The sequence below is a fragment of the Erinaceus europaeus genome, chromosome 3 (assembly GCF_950295315.1).
Source record: "Erinaceus europaeus chromosome 3, mEriEur2.1, whole genome shotgun sequence".
NCBI lineage: Eukaryota > Metazoa > Chordata > Mammalia > Eulipotyphla > Erinaceidae > Erinaceus > Erinaceus europaeus.
Window position 1 is genome coordinate 94419169 of NC_080164.1, and position 17197 is coordinate 94436365.

The 17197-nt window shown below is 39.8% G+C and overlaps 1 pseudogene; it reads right to left on the reverse strand.

The window, feature by feature from the left end:
- Positions 1–484: 484 nt before the first annotated feature.
- On the reverse strand, positions 485–1525 carry LOC103126848 (aminoacyl tRNA synthase complex-interacting multifunctional protein 1-like; annotated as a pseudogene).
- Between the last annotated feature and the right edge of the window lie 15672 nt (positions 1526–17197).

The window sequence follows — 17197 nt, forward strand, 5'->3', positions numbered from 1 at the left end:
ATTAAATTTCCAGATGGCTCTGGGTAGTATATTAATTTGATGATGTTATTTCTTCCAACCCATGAACATGGACTATCTTTACACTTCTTTTTGTCCTTTTCAATTTCCTTGAGGAGTGACTCATAGTTTTCATTACACAAGTCTTTCACTTCTTTGGTTAGGTTTATTCCTAGACATTTTATTGTTTTTGTTACTATAGTAAAAGGAACTGAAATCTGGATTTCAATTTCTTCTAACTTAGTGATGGCATAGAGGAATGCCACTGACTTTTGAATGTTAATTTTGTAGCCTGACACCTTACTGTATTGCCTGATGAGTTCCAAAAGCTTCTTGCTGGATTCCTTAGGTTTTTCTATATATACTATCATGTCATCTACACATAGGGAGAGTTTGACTTCTTCTCTTCCAATCTGTATGCCTTTAATTCCTTGCTCTTGCCTGATTGCTATGTCAACAATGTCCAGGACTTTTATTTTGGGGAAGGTTCTTTTTTTTTGGAGAGCAAGTGACAACTGTGCTTCTTTTTATTGCTGTGGTGGGAGCTGGGGGACTTTATTTGATCCCACTGTTGGCCATGGTCTGGGCCCTGCACATGCCCTTCCCCTTCACCTCAAAGGGCTCCCCTCTGTATGTGGCCACACACTCCGCATTCCTGTGCAGGTCGGGCTGGATCTGCTCCCAGATCTTCTTCTTGGGATTCAGCTCCTTGGCGGGCTCTCCAGGGAAAGTGTCAAAAGTGATTCTGTCCCCAGGGACAGACCCATCCGGAGGTGCCAAGATCTCCACCTTCTCTGGGGAGCTGGCACACATCACCATGGCCTGGGACAGCATGCCCCTCATTTTTGCAGGTTTCAGGTTACAAAGTAAGACCACCATCCGATTCTGCAACTGTTCAAGAGGAACATGATTGACCAGGCCACTGACCACCGTCCTTGGGGCAGTTTCTCCCACATCTATTTCTTCAACATATAGAGAGTCTGCATCTGGGTGTCTTTTGGCATTAAGGATACAACCAATTCGGAGGTCCAGGTGAGAAACATCTACTGGTTTAGAATCAGCACTTCCTGCTGCTGGTGGCTGCTTTTTTTCTTTTTTCTCTCCTTTCTTTTCACTTTTCTCTTTCACCTTCTTCTCTTCTCCTTTGCCTCCTTCTTTCACTTGATCCTTTGCACCAGATGGTTTAGATGTTACTGGTATGGATTCTGTCACACTTCCAGAAAGTGGAGAATTAACTTGCAGTGGAGGAACAGATGGGACAGGTATCTGCTTCACTCCATTCTGAATTTCTGCCTGAATTAGCTCTTGTTTCAGTTCTTCTATCTCCTTTTTCAACTTGGAGTTTCTTCTCTTCTCTTAAAGTTGCCTGTAAAACCGCTTTCTCTTTAAGAAGAGCAACTTGCTTCTTGAGATATTCAATAATTTGATCTGCCTCTGCACCCTTCTGCTCCAGTCTCTTCAGAACAGCATCGTTAGTTGCCGTTTTTGCCAAGAAACGGCAAAAAATCATGAAGCCATGACCCGGGGCTGCGGGGAAGAGTCTGGGAAGGTTCTGTTTCAATTCCATTAGCTGTTATGGCCCAGTTCATGTTATCTAGTTTCTCTTTACTTAATTTTGGAAGTTGTAGGTATCTAGGAAATCATCCATTTCTTGCAGGTTCTCTAGCTCGGTGGCATATAATTGTTCATAGAAGCTTCGCATATGTTGAATTTCTGTGGTGTCTGTTGTGATATCTCCTCTTCCATTTATGATCTGATTTATTTGGGTCTTCTCCCTTTTTTGTTTTGTGAATCTGGCTAAAGGTTTCTCTATTTTTTTCACTCTTTCAAAGAACCAACATTTACTTTCACTGATCTTTTGTATGGTTTTTTTATTCTCAATGTTATTTATTTCTGTCCTAACTTTAGTGATTTCTCTCCTTCTGGTGCTTTAGGGTTCCTTTTCTTCTTCTTCTAGGTCTTTGAGATGTGTAATCAGGCTGTTTATTTGCGCTTTCTTATTTCCTAATGTGTGCTTGTATGACAATGAACTTCCCTCTCAGTACTGCCTTATCTGTGTCCCAAATATTTTGATAGCTTGTGTCTTCATTTTCATTGAACACTCAAACATTTTGATTTCTTCCTTTATTTACTCTCTGACCCAGTAGTTGTTAAATAGTGTATTGTTGAGCTTCCACATTTTGGGACTATTACTAATCTTTTGTTGATTGTTAATTGTTAGTTTAATTCTACTGTGGTCTGAGAAAGTACATGGGATGATGTCAGTGTTCTTGAATTTGCTGATGCTGTCTTTGTGGCCTAACATATGGTCTGTCCTTGAGAATGACCCAAGTGGAGTCGAGTAAAATGTGTATTCCAGTTTCTTGGGATGAATGACTTTGTAAAAGTTCATTAGTTCTTCTTTATCTACCTCCTCATTTTGCTCCCTCATTTTTTTATTGGTGTTCTGCTTGGATGCTCTGTCAAGTTGAGAGAGTGGGGTATTGAAGTCCCCTACTATGACTGTGTTGCTGTTAATATATTGCTGTAGCTCTTTCAGTAGATGCTTGATGTATTTAGATGGCTTCTCAGTCGGGGCATAGATACAAATAATTGTTTTAAGTCCTCTTGATTGACTGATCCACTGAGCATTAAGTAGTATCTATCCCTATCTTTTAAAATTTTATTTATTTTTAAGTCTAATATGTCATATATGAGAATAGCTGTTCCTTCCCTTTTTTGTGGGCCACTGGCTTATATGATAGTTTCCATCCTTTCACTTTGAGTGTGTGTTTGTCTTGTTGAGTTAGGTGAATTTCCTACAGGCAGCATATTGTTGGGTTGTGTTTACTGATCTATCTTCCTACTCTATGCCTTTTAATAGGTGAATTCAGGCTATTGCTATTTATTGATAACAAAGAATAAAGATATTTTAACACTATTCTTCTAGAATTTTAGAGTGTTCTGATAGATTGCATATTTATGGTGGTCGAACTATTTATAGGAGACCTTTCAGAACTTCTTTCAGGACAAGTTTGGTGATAGTTGATTCTTTCTTTCTTTACTTTTTAAAGATTTAAAATAGATCTACCAGTTTTTTTTTTCCAACATGGAGACCCCAAATCTTCATCTGCACTATTCTGGTCTTTAGGTCCATGGTTAGTCAATAATTTTTTTGGCTCTATATGTTAACTATTTTTTCAGCCACCAGGTTCCAGATGCTAACATTATGCCAAACTGACTTCCCTGGGCAGAAAACCTCATCAATGTGTCCTGGAGGCCCACAACCCCAGACCCCTGCCACACTAGGGAGAGAGACAGGCTGGGAGTATGGATCGACCTGCCAATGCCCATGTTCAGCAGGGAAGCAATTATAGAAGCCAGACCTTCCACCTTCTGCACTCCATAATGATCTTGGGTTCATACTCCTATATGGATAAAGAAGAGGAGAGATACCAAGGGAGGGGATTGGGTATGGAGTTTTAGTGGTGGGAATTTTGTGGAATTGTACTGCTCTTATCCTATAGTAATGCCAATATTCCCATTTTATAAATAAATGAAAAAAAATGTATACTCAGTATGAGGGCACTTGGTATTAAAAGAATAGCATGGACAGAAACAAACTGAGCTAAGTTTATGAACTCAAGTTATGAGGTAGGAGAAAGCAAGCTTTTTTCTTTATTTCTATTTTTTTTTTTATTTAAGAAAGGAGACATTAACAAAACCATAGGATAGGAGGGGTACAACTCCACAAAATTCCCACCACCCAGTCTCCACATTCCATCCCCTCCCCTGATAGCTTTCCCATTCTCTAGTCCTCTGGGAGTATGGACCCAGGATCACTGTGGGTAGCAGAAGGCGGAGGGTCTGGCTTCTGTAATTGCTTCCCCGCTGAATATGGGTGTTGACTGGTCCATCCATACTACCAGTCTGCCTCTCTCTTTCCCTAGTTAGGTGGGGCTCTGGGAAAGCAGAGCTCAGGACACATTGTCATCAGTCCTGGGAAGTCTGGTCAGCATCATGCTGGCATCTGGAATCTGGTGGCTGAAAAGAGAGTTAACATACAAAGCCAAACAAATTATTGAACAATCATGGACCTAAAGGCTGGAATAGTGCAGATGAAGTGTTGGGGGGGTACTCTCTGCAGACTTTTGTGTACTTCTGACTTCAGGTATATATTTTTCCCTGGTTTATGGACACATGTGAACTTATGCTCTATCTCAGGGGACCTGGTCTATATCTAGGTTTGGGGACTTTATTGGGGAGTGGAACACCAGGAATGGAATTAGAGAATACTATGAAAGGAAAGGTCTCACCCAAGTGATGAAGCTGAAGGGTTGTCGTTTCACACCTGAAGTCTCTGGACACAGTCTGAAGGGAAGCATGCTGTGGTGGCACTCATTGCTTTGATTAAGTTGTGATCTGTGGATGCAATATTATTTGATATGAATTGAGAGAAGCATGCAGGAAAGTGGGCCCCACCCTAAGGTTGTAGGACTGGGGGAAATATAGGCTCTATAGTGGAAATGTGAGGTTCCCACTCACTGTCTTAGGGTTCAAGAAGACAATGGATAGTTGTTGTTATCATCACATTATTTGGTAATTGGGTTAACTTTGAAAAGTCCCTTTGTGAGGGTTTGCTATATAATACCCAGAATCTTGTATATAGCGGTGTCATTGGTTCCTTCTGTTGCCCCTATTCTAGGCTTTTGAGAGAGTCAATATATCAAAGACTCAGCCTATGTATTAAAATGACTCAGTCTGTGTTTTAAAAAGTTCAAGACATATGATCAATTTTTCCCCTCTCATATTAATTGAATAGTGATTTATATGACCACACTTTAATAGGAGTGTACATAAACACCATTCCCGCCACCAAAAGACTATCCCATTCCACCCACCCCCATTCCCACCCCCAACCCTCCCAGCCCCCACCACCACCCTGAGAAGCCGAATGTCCACCCTCCCCACAACACAGGGTTTTTACATTGGTGCCCTACTCTCGATTTCATCAGTTCCTGTTTTAGTTTCCCTTTATGTTCTTCTTTCTCAACTTCTGTTGATGAGTGGGATCATCCCATACTCATCTTTGTCTTTCTGACTTAGTTCACTTAACATAATTACTTCTAGCTTGGTCTAAGATGGGTCAGATAAGGTGGGTTCATTGTTCTTAATAGCTGCATAGTATTCCATTGTGTATATATGTCACAGGTTTCTCAGCCACTCATCTGTTGTTGAGCACCTGGATTGCTATGAACATACATGTACACATATATTTTGATTGGGCATTATGGAGTACTTGGGGCATATCCCCAGGAGAGGAATAACTGGGTCATATGGAAGGTCTATGTCTAGCCTTGTGGGAGTTCTCCAGACTGCTCTCCACAGAGGCTGGACCAATTTACATTCCCACTAGCAATGCAGAAGGATTCTTCTGTCTCCACAGTCTCTCCAACATATGTTGCTGCTGTCCATGAGCATGGAAGTCTTTCCATTTCTTGGTGTCAGTTTCTATTTCCTTGACTAGTGACTCATAGTTTTCAGTATACAAGTCTTTCACTTCTTTGGTCAGTTTTACTCCTACGTACTTTATTGATTTTGCTGCAACAGTGAATGGGAGTGATTTCTGGATGTCTTCTTCAGTTTTAGTGTTTGCATAGGTAAATGCCACTGATTTTTGTACATTGATTTTGTAGCCTGACACCTTGCTGTATTGCCTAATAACTTCCAGTAGTTTTCTGCTGGATTCTTTAGGTTTTTCTATGTATACTATGATATCATCTGCAAATAGTGAGAGCTTGACTTCTTCCCTTCCAATCTGTATTCCTTTAATTTCTTTCTCTTGCCTGATTGCTATGGCAAGAACTGTTGAAGAGTAAAAATCCCTAGCAGTGGGTCTGCAGCTTGAACAGCTCCCTGTTAGCTCAGGCACATTGAGTCTAGACAACTGGTTGAAAAAGAAAAAAGAAAAAAACAGAAAAAAAAATTCCAGGCAGTCTTTCCCAGTTTTTTGTCAGATATTTGTCACTTCAATTGGGTCTAAGTCCCTTACTCAGAGAAAAAAAAAAAAAAAAAAAGATAGCCAAGGTATTCAGAAAGGAACAGGGTTGTAATGGCACCCCTGGTGAGCCAGGGATCTTGGCAAACAAAAAATGTCAGTGGGAAGCCTGCTAGCAGCAGCTCTCTACTCCTGGGGTCTGGCTATGGGGGGAGGGTGGGAGAAAAATAATTTAAAAATTTCCTTTCTTTTTGCTCTAATTTCTAACCCAAATTCAGTTATAGCCACCCCCTTGATATCATGCTTAAAGCGTCTTGTTCACAGTCCTGCTGAAGGCCAGGAACCGTTGCTTTGTAGCAGTTGTCCTCAGAGCTCAAGCCAGCAGCTGCTTTGGAGTCTCCATCTTGGCTCAGGAATCAGAAGCTTTGTTTTAAGTTGGGGATCACCTTTAACAATATTTGGCAGAGGAAACCAGCCTGCTCACAGCTTCTGTGACATTCTGGAAGCTTTCTAGTTTCGAGAAGCCATGTCCTTAGATCTTTCTGCTTGTGTGTGGATAACTTCTCAACTGACAACCTTGTGAAAGTTTGCCACTAGCCTCTTGCCAGCAATTAGAGTCTCAAATCTTTCAGGTTTGTTTTTTCACTTTGTTTTGTTTTTGGTAGGGGGCAATGAGAAAGTCAGACTGGGAGGGTGTTTGCTTTGCTAAGTATAGGATTCAAGTTTGAGCTGGTCCTCCACTGTACTGGGGGGAACATCTTTGTTGGCTGTTGTTTCTTTCCTTCTCTTTCTTTGTCTTTGTTTCTCTAAGAAAATAGAAGCTCCAAATAGTAAAAGTCTGGTGAAAACAAACAAAAAAAAGTTTTGTTTTGTTTTTGGCTTGGTTTTTAGTCTTGTGTTATTAAACATTTTATCTTTTCATTTTGTATTTGTTATTAATATTTTGTTACAAAATTGTAAGATTACAATGTATAATTCCATGCCACATCCACCATCAAAGTTCTGTATCCCTACCCTCCCAGAGATAAGCTTCATAATCCTCATAAATCTTATAGTCTGTTCCCCTATGTTTCGTTTGAATTTTTTTTTGGCAGGTTCATGTAATCAGACCTCTAGATCCACATATGAGTGAAAAAGCCACTTTTTATTTAAATGACCTTGCCAAAAATAATTTCTTTTTATTACAAGAAGTCATTTTATATACTTGTGTTGTATGACAAGATTGTTACAGGAAACTTAAGTGGGGTTGGAAGCTCAGTGCACTAAGGGAGGTATTTGGTAGTGGTTTGTGAAGTGTGCTGACACAGTCTTGAGGAACTGTACTGCTATTTAGTTTTATCTTTTCTTTTTCTTTTTTATTCCATATTCTACCTAGGTATACCTGCTCTTTGGAGGTGAAGTTGATGACTAAACAGTATAGTTAAAGTTTTCCAGTGATGATTTATTATTGTTATTTTTTCCATTACCAGCCTGTCTTTGGACTTCTTTGCCCACTTCTTTGCCTACTTCTTTTTTCTTTTTAAATTTTTTATTAGTGATTTAATAATGATTAACAAGAGTGTAAGATAACATGGGTACAACTCCACACGGTATCCACCATTAGGATTCTGTGTCTCATCTCTATCACTGGAAGCTTCCTTATTCTTTATTCTTTTCTGGAAGTATGGACCAAGATTCTTTATGGGGTGCAGAAGGTGGAAAGACTGGCTTTTGCAATTGCTTCTCCACTGGACGTAGGTGTTGGCAGGTAGATCCATACCCCCAGCCTGTTTCTATCTTTCCCTAGTGGGGAAAGGCTTTGGGGAGGGGCGGTTCTAGTACACATTGGTGAGGTTGTCTGCCCAAGGAAGTCAGAATGTAATCATAGTAGCATTTGCAACTTTGTGTCTGAAAGGAGGTAATATATAAAGCCAATTGTTCAATAAGTAGGGATCCATATGTAGAAATAGAGCAGGTTAAAATGGAGATCTTTGTGTGGGATAGGAAATCTATATAAGATATGTTTCAGGGGGCCCATGACTTTAGTAATTTTTGCCTGATCTTAATAGCCAACATACAGGTGGACTAAAAACATTGTCTGGGAACATGGTGCCAGAGTTGAGAATGGACTAGAAAGCTAGATTAGGGCAGAGAAACAAGAGTCAATTTGGTCAACTAAAAAAGATACAGTTGGTTACACCCTTCCCCCTCTTCTCATCATAAAGAGAACTTCCTGCTGCTGTCATCAAAGGGACCTTGGTCAGCGGCCTTAGAATCTGCTACTTCTGCCTAAAACTCCACTGATAATCCAAACAAATTGTACTTTCTATACAGAAAAGAAAAAAATAATAATCTTGTATCTATGGGTTACCATAAAAGTTGATAGATATATGGAAGGACAAGACCACTGCAATCTGGGCTCAGATTATTTTGGACCTGAGTTCACTGAGTCAGTAATGTCAGTAACACCACTTCCTGCTAATTGCATTGTGCTCCTTTCTCTGCTTGAGAATCCAGTAATAACTTTACTTCAATCTACTTTCTGATTTTCATCACTTTTTTTCTTTTCTATCATTAAGCTCTTTGATTCCATTCTTACTCTGTTCATGATGGGAATGTATTCTTTCCAAGCCCATATACAGTTTGGAGGACATTGATTTTGTAGAAAAAAGATTCTATAGTGCATGGAGTTATCATGTTAAAATTGTTGGACCAAGCTCTGTGAAGCCAGAACATGAAAGTATCTGAAAGTAGAAAGCCTGATATAGAGCTCTGCGGATCCTATAGATGACAGCACATTGTCCATGTTTCCAGACCATAGGACCTGACCTCTTCTTCTTTCTGCTTTTAGGAAGTATTAGAAACACACATACACACACAAAGAGAAGGAGAGGGAGAGGGGAAGGGGGAGGGGGAGGGGGAGAGAGGGAGAGGGAGAGGGAGAGGGAGAGGGAGAGGGAGAGGGAGAGGGAGAGGGAGAGGGAGAGGGAGAGGGAGAGGGAGAGGGAAAGAGATCAGGTAGTGGTTGAGCTTTCCCATATTACAATGTGCAAGGACCTGGTTTTTGAGCCCCTGGTCCCCACATGCAAGGGGGGAAGTTTTGCAAGTGGTAAAGCAGGTTTCTCTCGGTCTCTCTGCCTCTCTATTTCTCCCTTCTATCTTGATTTCTGGTTGTCTCTGTCCACTAAATAAAGATTTAAAAAAATAAAGAGACAGAGAAGTTAGTTTGTTACAATGTCTCTTGGTGTGGAAATCAGTCAAGGAACTTTAACTAAATATATGTAGGCTAGAGATTAGAGAATAGAAAACTTTACTTTTTGTTTATTTGTCTGGCAGGGGTTTGCTGGGGCTTTGTGCCTGAGTGATTCCATGACTCCTGGGACTCACCCCCCACCCCACCCCTGCTTCCAGACAGAAAGCAAGACATAGGGAGAGAAATCATAGCACTGCTCTGCCATTTCTCTTTGCAGGGTACTCCCGCATGATGATGGGCAGCCCACACCACACCCAGGTACTTGAGCATAGTAGGAATGTGGCACTCAGCCCAATTAACCATCTGCAGACCCCAGCTTTAGAGTTTTAATTTTTTTCCATCTCCCATCTTCAGGCTGCTCTTCCTTTTTGTCTCCCTGAAAGTTCTTGCTATTCCTGCTTGTTAGATGCCATCCTCATTATCAGAGCACACTTTGTTGCCATAGCAATTTGTTCTGACTTTCACATTTTATTGCACTAATGTTGCTGCAGGCAAGGGGTGGGGGTGGGGTGGCTGAGAAACATTATTTTATTTTCTCTCAAGTAGCCAAGCTTTCTGTGATCTGGGAAACATTTAACTCTCAATAAAAGGAAACAGCTTCATGGCCAGGAATAGCATATGTGGTCCATGGGATGAAAGTGAGATTGCTACTTCCCAGACTGTGACTGTCTCTGTCTCTGTCTCTCTCTCTCGCTCTCTCTCTATTCTATAAGACAATGAGAAATTGAGAGGGAAAGGGGAGGTAGAAAGAGAAAGGTAAACACCTTCAGAAGTGTTTTGCTGCTTGTGAAGCATCCCTGCTGCAAGTGGGGGCAAGGGGCTCAAACCCCAATCCTTGTGCATATCCTTGTGTCTTGTACAATATGTGCACCTGGCCCCCAAGAAAGGAGTACTCTCTATCTGTAGTGATGATCTAAAAGGAAACAAAGTTAGGAAGGCTTTACCAAAATTCCTTTCTAAGGTCACCAAGAACAGGTATCAAGGTGACCATGAATTCTAAAGTTGTGAGAATGATGGCATTTTGCATGACCATGGTACCTTTGTCCTTTAAGTGATTTTTGTACATGTATTATCTAATTTTTCTTTTCCTTTTTTTAAAAAGTTCTCTGTGAATACTTCTCCATAATGACATAATTCTGTTCTGATGTCATAATTCACCTATTTTATCAGTTTTTCAACAAATGCTTCCCACTAAGTGATTATTTGTCTTGAACAATAAACATTAAAAAAAAGTTTTAATATTGATTTACAAAATTATAAGATAACAGCATTACAACTCCATATCATTCCTCTCCTCATACTTCCGTCTCCCCATTCCCTCCTTGGTAAGCTACAGTTATTCTCTTAAATTACAGATATGGGCTAACTATTATTTCTACAACTATCTGTCTGTTTTTATACATATCTGTCAATATTTTTCCCTAGGATTCCATCTTCTCTTCCTTTCCAAGTCACACAAACACCTAATACTATATCCTAATACTATATACTAATACTATATACACCTAATACTATATCCTAATATATCACACAAACACCTAATACTATATCTTAATACTATATACTTTTTCTCTTTTCTTTTCTTTTCTCTTCTTTTTTTTTTTTTCTCCTTCAGGGTATAGCTGGGGCATCTATGCCTGCACTATGAATCCACTGCTCCTGTGGCTATTTTTTACTACTATTTTTGGATAGAACAGAGAGAAATTGAGAGGGGAGGAGAAGGCAGAGGGGGAGAGAGAAATATAGCCACCTGCAGAGCTACTTCAGTGCTTGTGAAGTGATACCCCTCCATTTGGGGAGCTTGGGGTTCGAACTAGGATTCTTGCATTTTGTACTATGTGTGTTTAACCTGGCACACCACTGCCAGCCACCATCACCACCCCCCTCATCCTCTCCAGGTTCTGATGGAGTTGGAGTTCAGAACTCTATGGTCATCTTCCCTCTATCATTTCTCCCCCACTGGGAGTATGGACCAAAATTATTTTTGGGGTACAGAAGGTGGGAGCTCTGGCTTCTGTAAATGCTTCTCCACTGGACATGTGCGTTGGCAGGTTGATCCATACCCTCAGCCTCAGACAAAAATTTGAACAATCTAAATTTACTACTAGGTTATTTTACCTATTTCAGTCTTGCCCTATCAAATGCCTCTTGCTACTTGTGAATATCTTCTTAGACAATGTTCATGGTTTACATGGAGACTATTCTGAGATGCTTTGTTAATTTTGCAAGGTAACTGAGATTCAGATTTTCATCCAGTATAATAACCATAGATTAGACACTTAGAACTTCAAATTGATCTGTTTGTGACAACCCAATGGCTTGTTATTTGTAAGTTAAAAGCATGAGTAAAGTTTCCTTTCTTGGCATGTTACTGAACACAATCAAACTTTATAAATAATTCTTAAATATTTTTGCATGAGGAAAAATCTGCTACTTTCAACTGTAATTTTTAAATACTCAATATGTATAGACAAGCTGCTGTATTTTATATAAATGAATGTATTCATAGAACAAAGTTTAAATTTTATAAAACAACCCAGATTTCCTGAGTTTAAAATCCTGTTCATGTTCCAGTGTGGATGAGTAATGTGTCCATTTTGGGAGTCATGGCAAATGATTGAGGAGGAGTGCATTTCTACACTTGCTTGCTATTTTGTAGTGAAGCATTTGTGGTCTGGTGAGTCAGGGCTGAGAAAGGTAGGGAGTTATTCATCCTATATTCTAAATTCTGCTCCCATCAACTCCATCTGTCCTGGAAGTGTGCTGAGATCTACTGTAGATAACACCCTCCTCTACTGGGTAGGACCAGAACCCTGCCTTGAATGCAGCAACAATATGCTGTGGAATTCAGGCACTGAAAGATTTTAGGAATTATCTCCCAGATGGGAGACCAGGAACCAGAAAGCAAAATGGTTAGGGTTGTCATTTTAGTAGTTTCCGTCATGAAAGAACTCAGTTCTCACACTTAGATGGCTAACCCCCCCCCCCCCACACACACACACACACATACCCCTAAGGACAGAATGGAAGTTTCGAAAATGATGGAAAAACTCTTAAGTTCATCCTTGTAACTATGGGCATACCAATCAAGTAGTCAAGTATTCATTTCTATGTGAATTAACCAGGTGGGCTACATAGATACAATTCAAATAAATTATTCAGGATTTTTTCATAGACCATTTTACTATGCCACTTGTACCAGGTGATAGTAACATCTTACCCTTTATTAGGCTGAGTGTCACCTATGAGACACACAATTAAGAACAAGAATAGTCAGTAAGGCACACCATGTTGTCACCCAACTTGCCATCTCATATAAGTGGTTCTCATATCCTCATTCAGTGTTTATATAGCATTAAACATAAATTCTTTAAAATTAGTCCAAAATATATGAAGATAGAAATGTATTGGGTAAGTGTATATATGATAGTGAGATGAATTGTTAGAAGTTGTGACACAGCATACAAAATAATAGTTGTTGTTAAGACAAAAAAAAAATAATAATAGGAGACCTAAGGAATAAAAACAAGAGCACTGAGAATCAAGATTTCTTTTTTTTTTTTTTTCCTCCAGGGTTATTGCTGGGCTCGGTGCCTGCACCATGAATCCACCGCTCCTGGAGGCCATTTTCCCCCCTTTTTGTTGCCCTAGTTGTTGCAGCCTCGTTGCTGTTGTTATTGCCATTGTTGACGTTGCTTTGTTGTTGGATAGGACAGAGAGAAATGGAGAGAGGAGGGGAAGACAGAGAGAGAGGGGGAGAGAAAGACACCTGCAGACCTGCTTCACCGCCCGTGAAGCGACTCCCCTGCAGGTGGGGAGCCGGGGCTCCAACCGGGATCCTTACACCGGTCCCTGCGCTTTGCGCCACGTGTGCTTAACCCACTGCGCCACCGCCCGACCCCCGATCCAAGATTTCTTATCCTAATAACACTCTGCAAAAAATTCATAATTCACATCAGAGTTTAATACTTAATACTAAACCATTATGAAATAGAATGCTGAAAAATAACAGTTTGAATAGTTTCAACATTTTTTCTTTTTTAATTAACGTATTTTTATTCAGTGGATTAATGGTTTACATTAAACAGAGATTCTGATACATATGTAAAATCTCTCAATTCTCTGCAAAGCACTCTCAACCACAGCCTAGGTGCTCCTCCACCATCATGCTCCAGGACTGATCCCCCCCTCAACTAGCCTACCATTCCTCAGTATTTTACTTTGATGCAACACACCAAACCCAGTCCAAGTTCTACTTTCTGTTTCCCACTTCCATCCCCATTTCTTAAATTCTGTCCATGAGTGACATCATCTCATATCTGCCCTTATCTTTCTGGCTTATCTCACTTAAGTATGACTCCTTCAGCTCCATCCAAGATGAGGTAAAGAAGATGAATTTATCATTTACAACAGCTAAGTAGTATTCCATTGTGCATATACATCACACATTTATCAGCCACTTATCTATGTAGGACACCTAGGTTGCTTCCACGTTTTAGCTATTGAAGCAGCCCAAGTATCCAACAACAGATGAGTGGCTGAGAAAGTTATGGTCTATGTACCCAATGTTGTACCCAGAATACTACAATAGGTGATTTCACATTCTTTTTTTTTTAAAAGAAATGTGTGATTTTAAAAATTTATTTATTGAATCAAGGCAGTCAGACATTTAGAGGTAAGGGAGTGATAGGGAAAGAAAAAGAGAGACACATGCATCCCTACTTCTCCACTCATGAAGCTTTCTCCCTGCAGGTGGGGGCAAACCTGGGTCCTTGTGCACTGTAACCTGTCAGGTGTGCTAAATCCTGGTGATTTCACATTCTTAACCTCATCTTGGATGGAGCTTGAAGGAATCATGTTAAATGAGATAAATCAGAAAGAGAAGGATGAATATGGGGTGATTTCACTCACAGAATTTGAAAGATACTACCATGATGCCAACGTGACTTCCCTGAGCAGACAACCTCACCAGGGTATCCTAGAACCTCACCTCCACAGAACCCTGCCCCACTAGGTAAAGAAGGCTGGGGGTATAGATCCACCTGTCAACTATGGAGAAGTAATTACAGAAGTCAGACCTCCCACATTCTGTACCCCATAGAGATCTTTGGTCTATATTCCCAGAGTGAATATAGACCAAAATAAGGAATAGGGAACCTTCCAATGAAGGGAATGAGATATGGCACTTTGGTTGTGGGAGATGTACAAATTGTACCACTCTTATCCCACAGTCTTGTTGATCATTATTAAATTACTACTAAGAAGAAGAAGTTGAAAAATAAGAAAACACAAAGCAGAACTTGGATTGGGTTTGGTGTATTGCACCAAAGTAAAAGACTCGGGTGGGGAGTGGGTGGTTCAGGTACTGGAACATGATGGCAGATGAGGATCTAAAGGGTATGAATTGTTATATGGAAAACTGAGAAATGTTACACATATACAAACTATTGCATTTCAATCTCAACTGTAAACCATTAATTCCCCCAATAAAGGAAAAAAATGTTCTGTTATGAACATGAGTATACACACATATTTGAGATGAATGTGTTTGGTTTCTTAGGATATATCCCTAGGAGAGGAATTGCAGGATCAATTGCAGGTAGGTTCATTTCTAGCCTTCTGAGAGTTCTCTAGACTGTTCTCCACAGGGGTTGGACCTATGTACATTCCACTAGCAGTACAGGAGGTTTCCCTTGACCCTGCAGCCCCTCCATAACTTGTTGTTACTATACTTTCTGATGTATGACATTCTCACAAGAGTGAAATGACATTTCATTTTTGTCTCTATTTGCATATCTCTGACAATCAATGACTCGGAGCACTTTTTCATATGTGTGTTGACATTTTTGATCTCTCCTTTGGTGCATACATATTCTATTTATATCTTCTCCCCACTTTTGGATAAGGTCATTTCTCTCTCTCTCTCTCTCTCTCTCTCTCTCTCTCTCTCTCCCTCTTGCTGAGTTTGGTGAGATCTTTATATATTTTGGTTCTTAGCCTTTTCTCTGATGTATGGCTTGTAAAGATTGTCCCCATTCTGTGAGGAGTCTGTTTGGGTGGTTTCTGCCTTTATTTTTTTTTTTTTAATTTATAAAATGGAAATAGTGACAAGACCGTAGGATAATAGGGGTACAGTTCTACACAGTTCCAACCACCAGAACTCTGTATCCCATCCATCTCTTGAAAGCTTTTCCTATTCTCTATCCCTCTGGGATTATGGACCCAAGTTCATTATGGGGTGCAGAAGGTGGAAGGTCTGGCTTCTGTAATTGCTTCCCTGCTGAACTGGGCAATGGTAGGTTGATCCATACCTCCAGCCTGTCTCTCTTTTTCTCTAATGGGGCAGCACTTTGGTGAGGTGGGGCTTCAGGGACATTGGTGGAGTCATCTGCCCAGGGAAGTCATATTGGAATCATGGTCACATCTTAAACCTGGTGGCTGAAAAAGAGTTAAGCTATAATGCAGAACAAACTGTTGACAATCATGAACCTAAAGGCAAAAATATCGCAGATGAATATTGGGGGGTTGCTTTTGTGGAAAAAGCTAATAGATCTATTTTAGGTATATTCCAAGGGGAGCATGACTTTACTAGTTTTTTCCTGAGTTTGATGAATAACAATACCCAAGGTTTTTTCTGGGGAGCTAGTGTCATAGTTGGAAGAAGGACTAGAAAGCTGCATCATGGCAGAGAGTAGCTCCCAAATATGGAGAAAGTATCTAAATATTGTTGACTGTAAACCCCATTGATTTGATCAGGGCCCATATTTAGCATAGAAGCCTCTGTATCCCTGTAGGTATGAGCTCACATTCTGTGGTCACAGCTAGGAACATTTCGGGCTGCACTAATTTCAGGACCCATTTTCCTTGGGTGTTAATATGTTGTCCAACCTCCCTTCAGGGAATGGAAAATTTCCTACCACTGTTGATCTACATTGATGGGTGGTAGTTTCTTTTGCTGTGTAGAAGATTTTCCATTTGATGTGGTCCCATTGGTTTATATTTGTTTTTGTCTTCTTTGCAAATTGAACTTGTGTCATTGAAGGTGCCTATAAAATTTAGATGGAAAATTTTCTGGCAAATTTTTTTCTGTAAGTATTTGATCATTTCTGGTCTACCATCCAATTCATTGACTCATCTAGATTTTACTTTTGTGTGTGGTGAAACACAGTGGTTCTGCTTCACTCTTCCCCAAGTTTCTACCCTATTTTCCCAACATCATTTAATGAAGAGACTCTCCTTTTTTCTCCACCTAATAGTTTGGGCTCCCATGTCAAAAACTAGATGTTTATAGGTGTAAGGATTTATCTCTGGGCTATCAGTTCTTTTCCACTGGTCAGTGTCTCCATTTTTTTCCCAGCACCATGGAGGGTTGATTACAATGGTCCTATAATATAATTTAACACCTGGAGTAGTAGTGCCTCCAATTTTGTCCATTTTTTCCCCTCAAGATTGCTTTGGTGATTATTCATGTTTTCTGGTTCAAGATAAAATTTATGTAGCCCTTGTTCTAATCTTTAAAAAAAATGTTGGCATCTTGATGGGTATCACGTTAAATGTTAAATGTGTACCTACCTCTGGGTAGAACAATATTTTTATGATGATAATTTTTTCAATCCATGAACATGGGGAATATTTTTACTTCTTTGTATTTTTTTCCCATTTCCTTAAATAGTGACTTACATTTTTTACTATACAACCTTTCAATTATTTTGTTAGGTTTATTCCTTTTATTCCTGGATATTTTATTGTTTTTTTACTGCTATACTGGGGCTAATCTCTAGATTTCTCCTTCTGACTTAGTGTTTACATAAAGGGATACCAGCAACTTTTGTATGTTAATTTTATTATGTAAGATTTTAATATATTGCTTGACCAGGAGCTTCCTGTTGAGTTCTTTAGGTTTCTCTAGATATACTATCTTATCCTCTGCAAATAGTGACAGTTTGACTTCTTCTTTTCCAATCTGTATTCCTTTAATTCCCTGCTCTTAC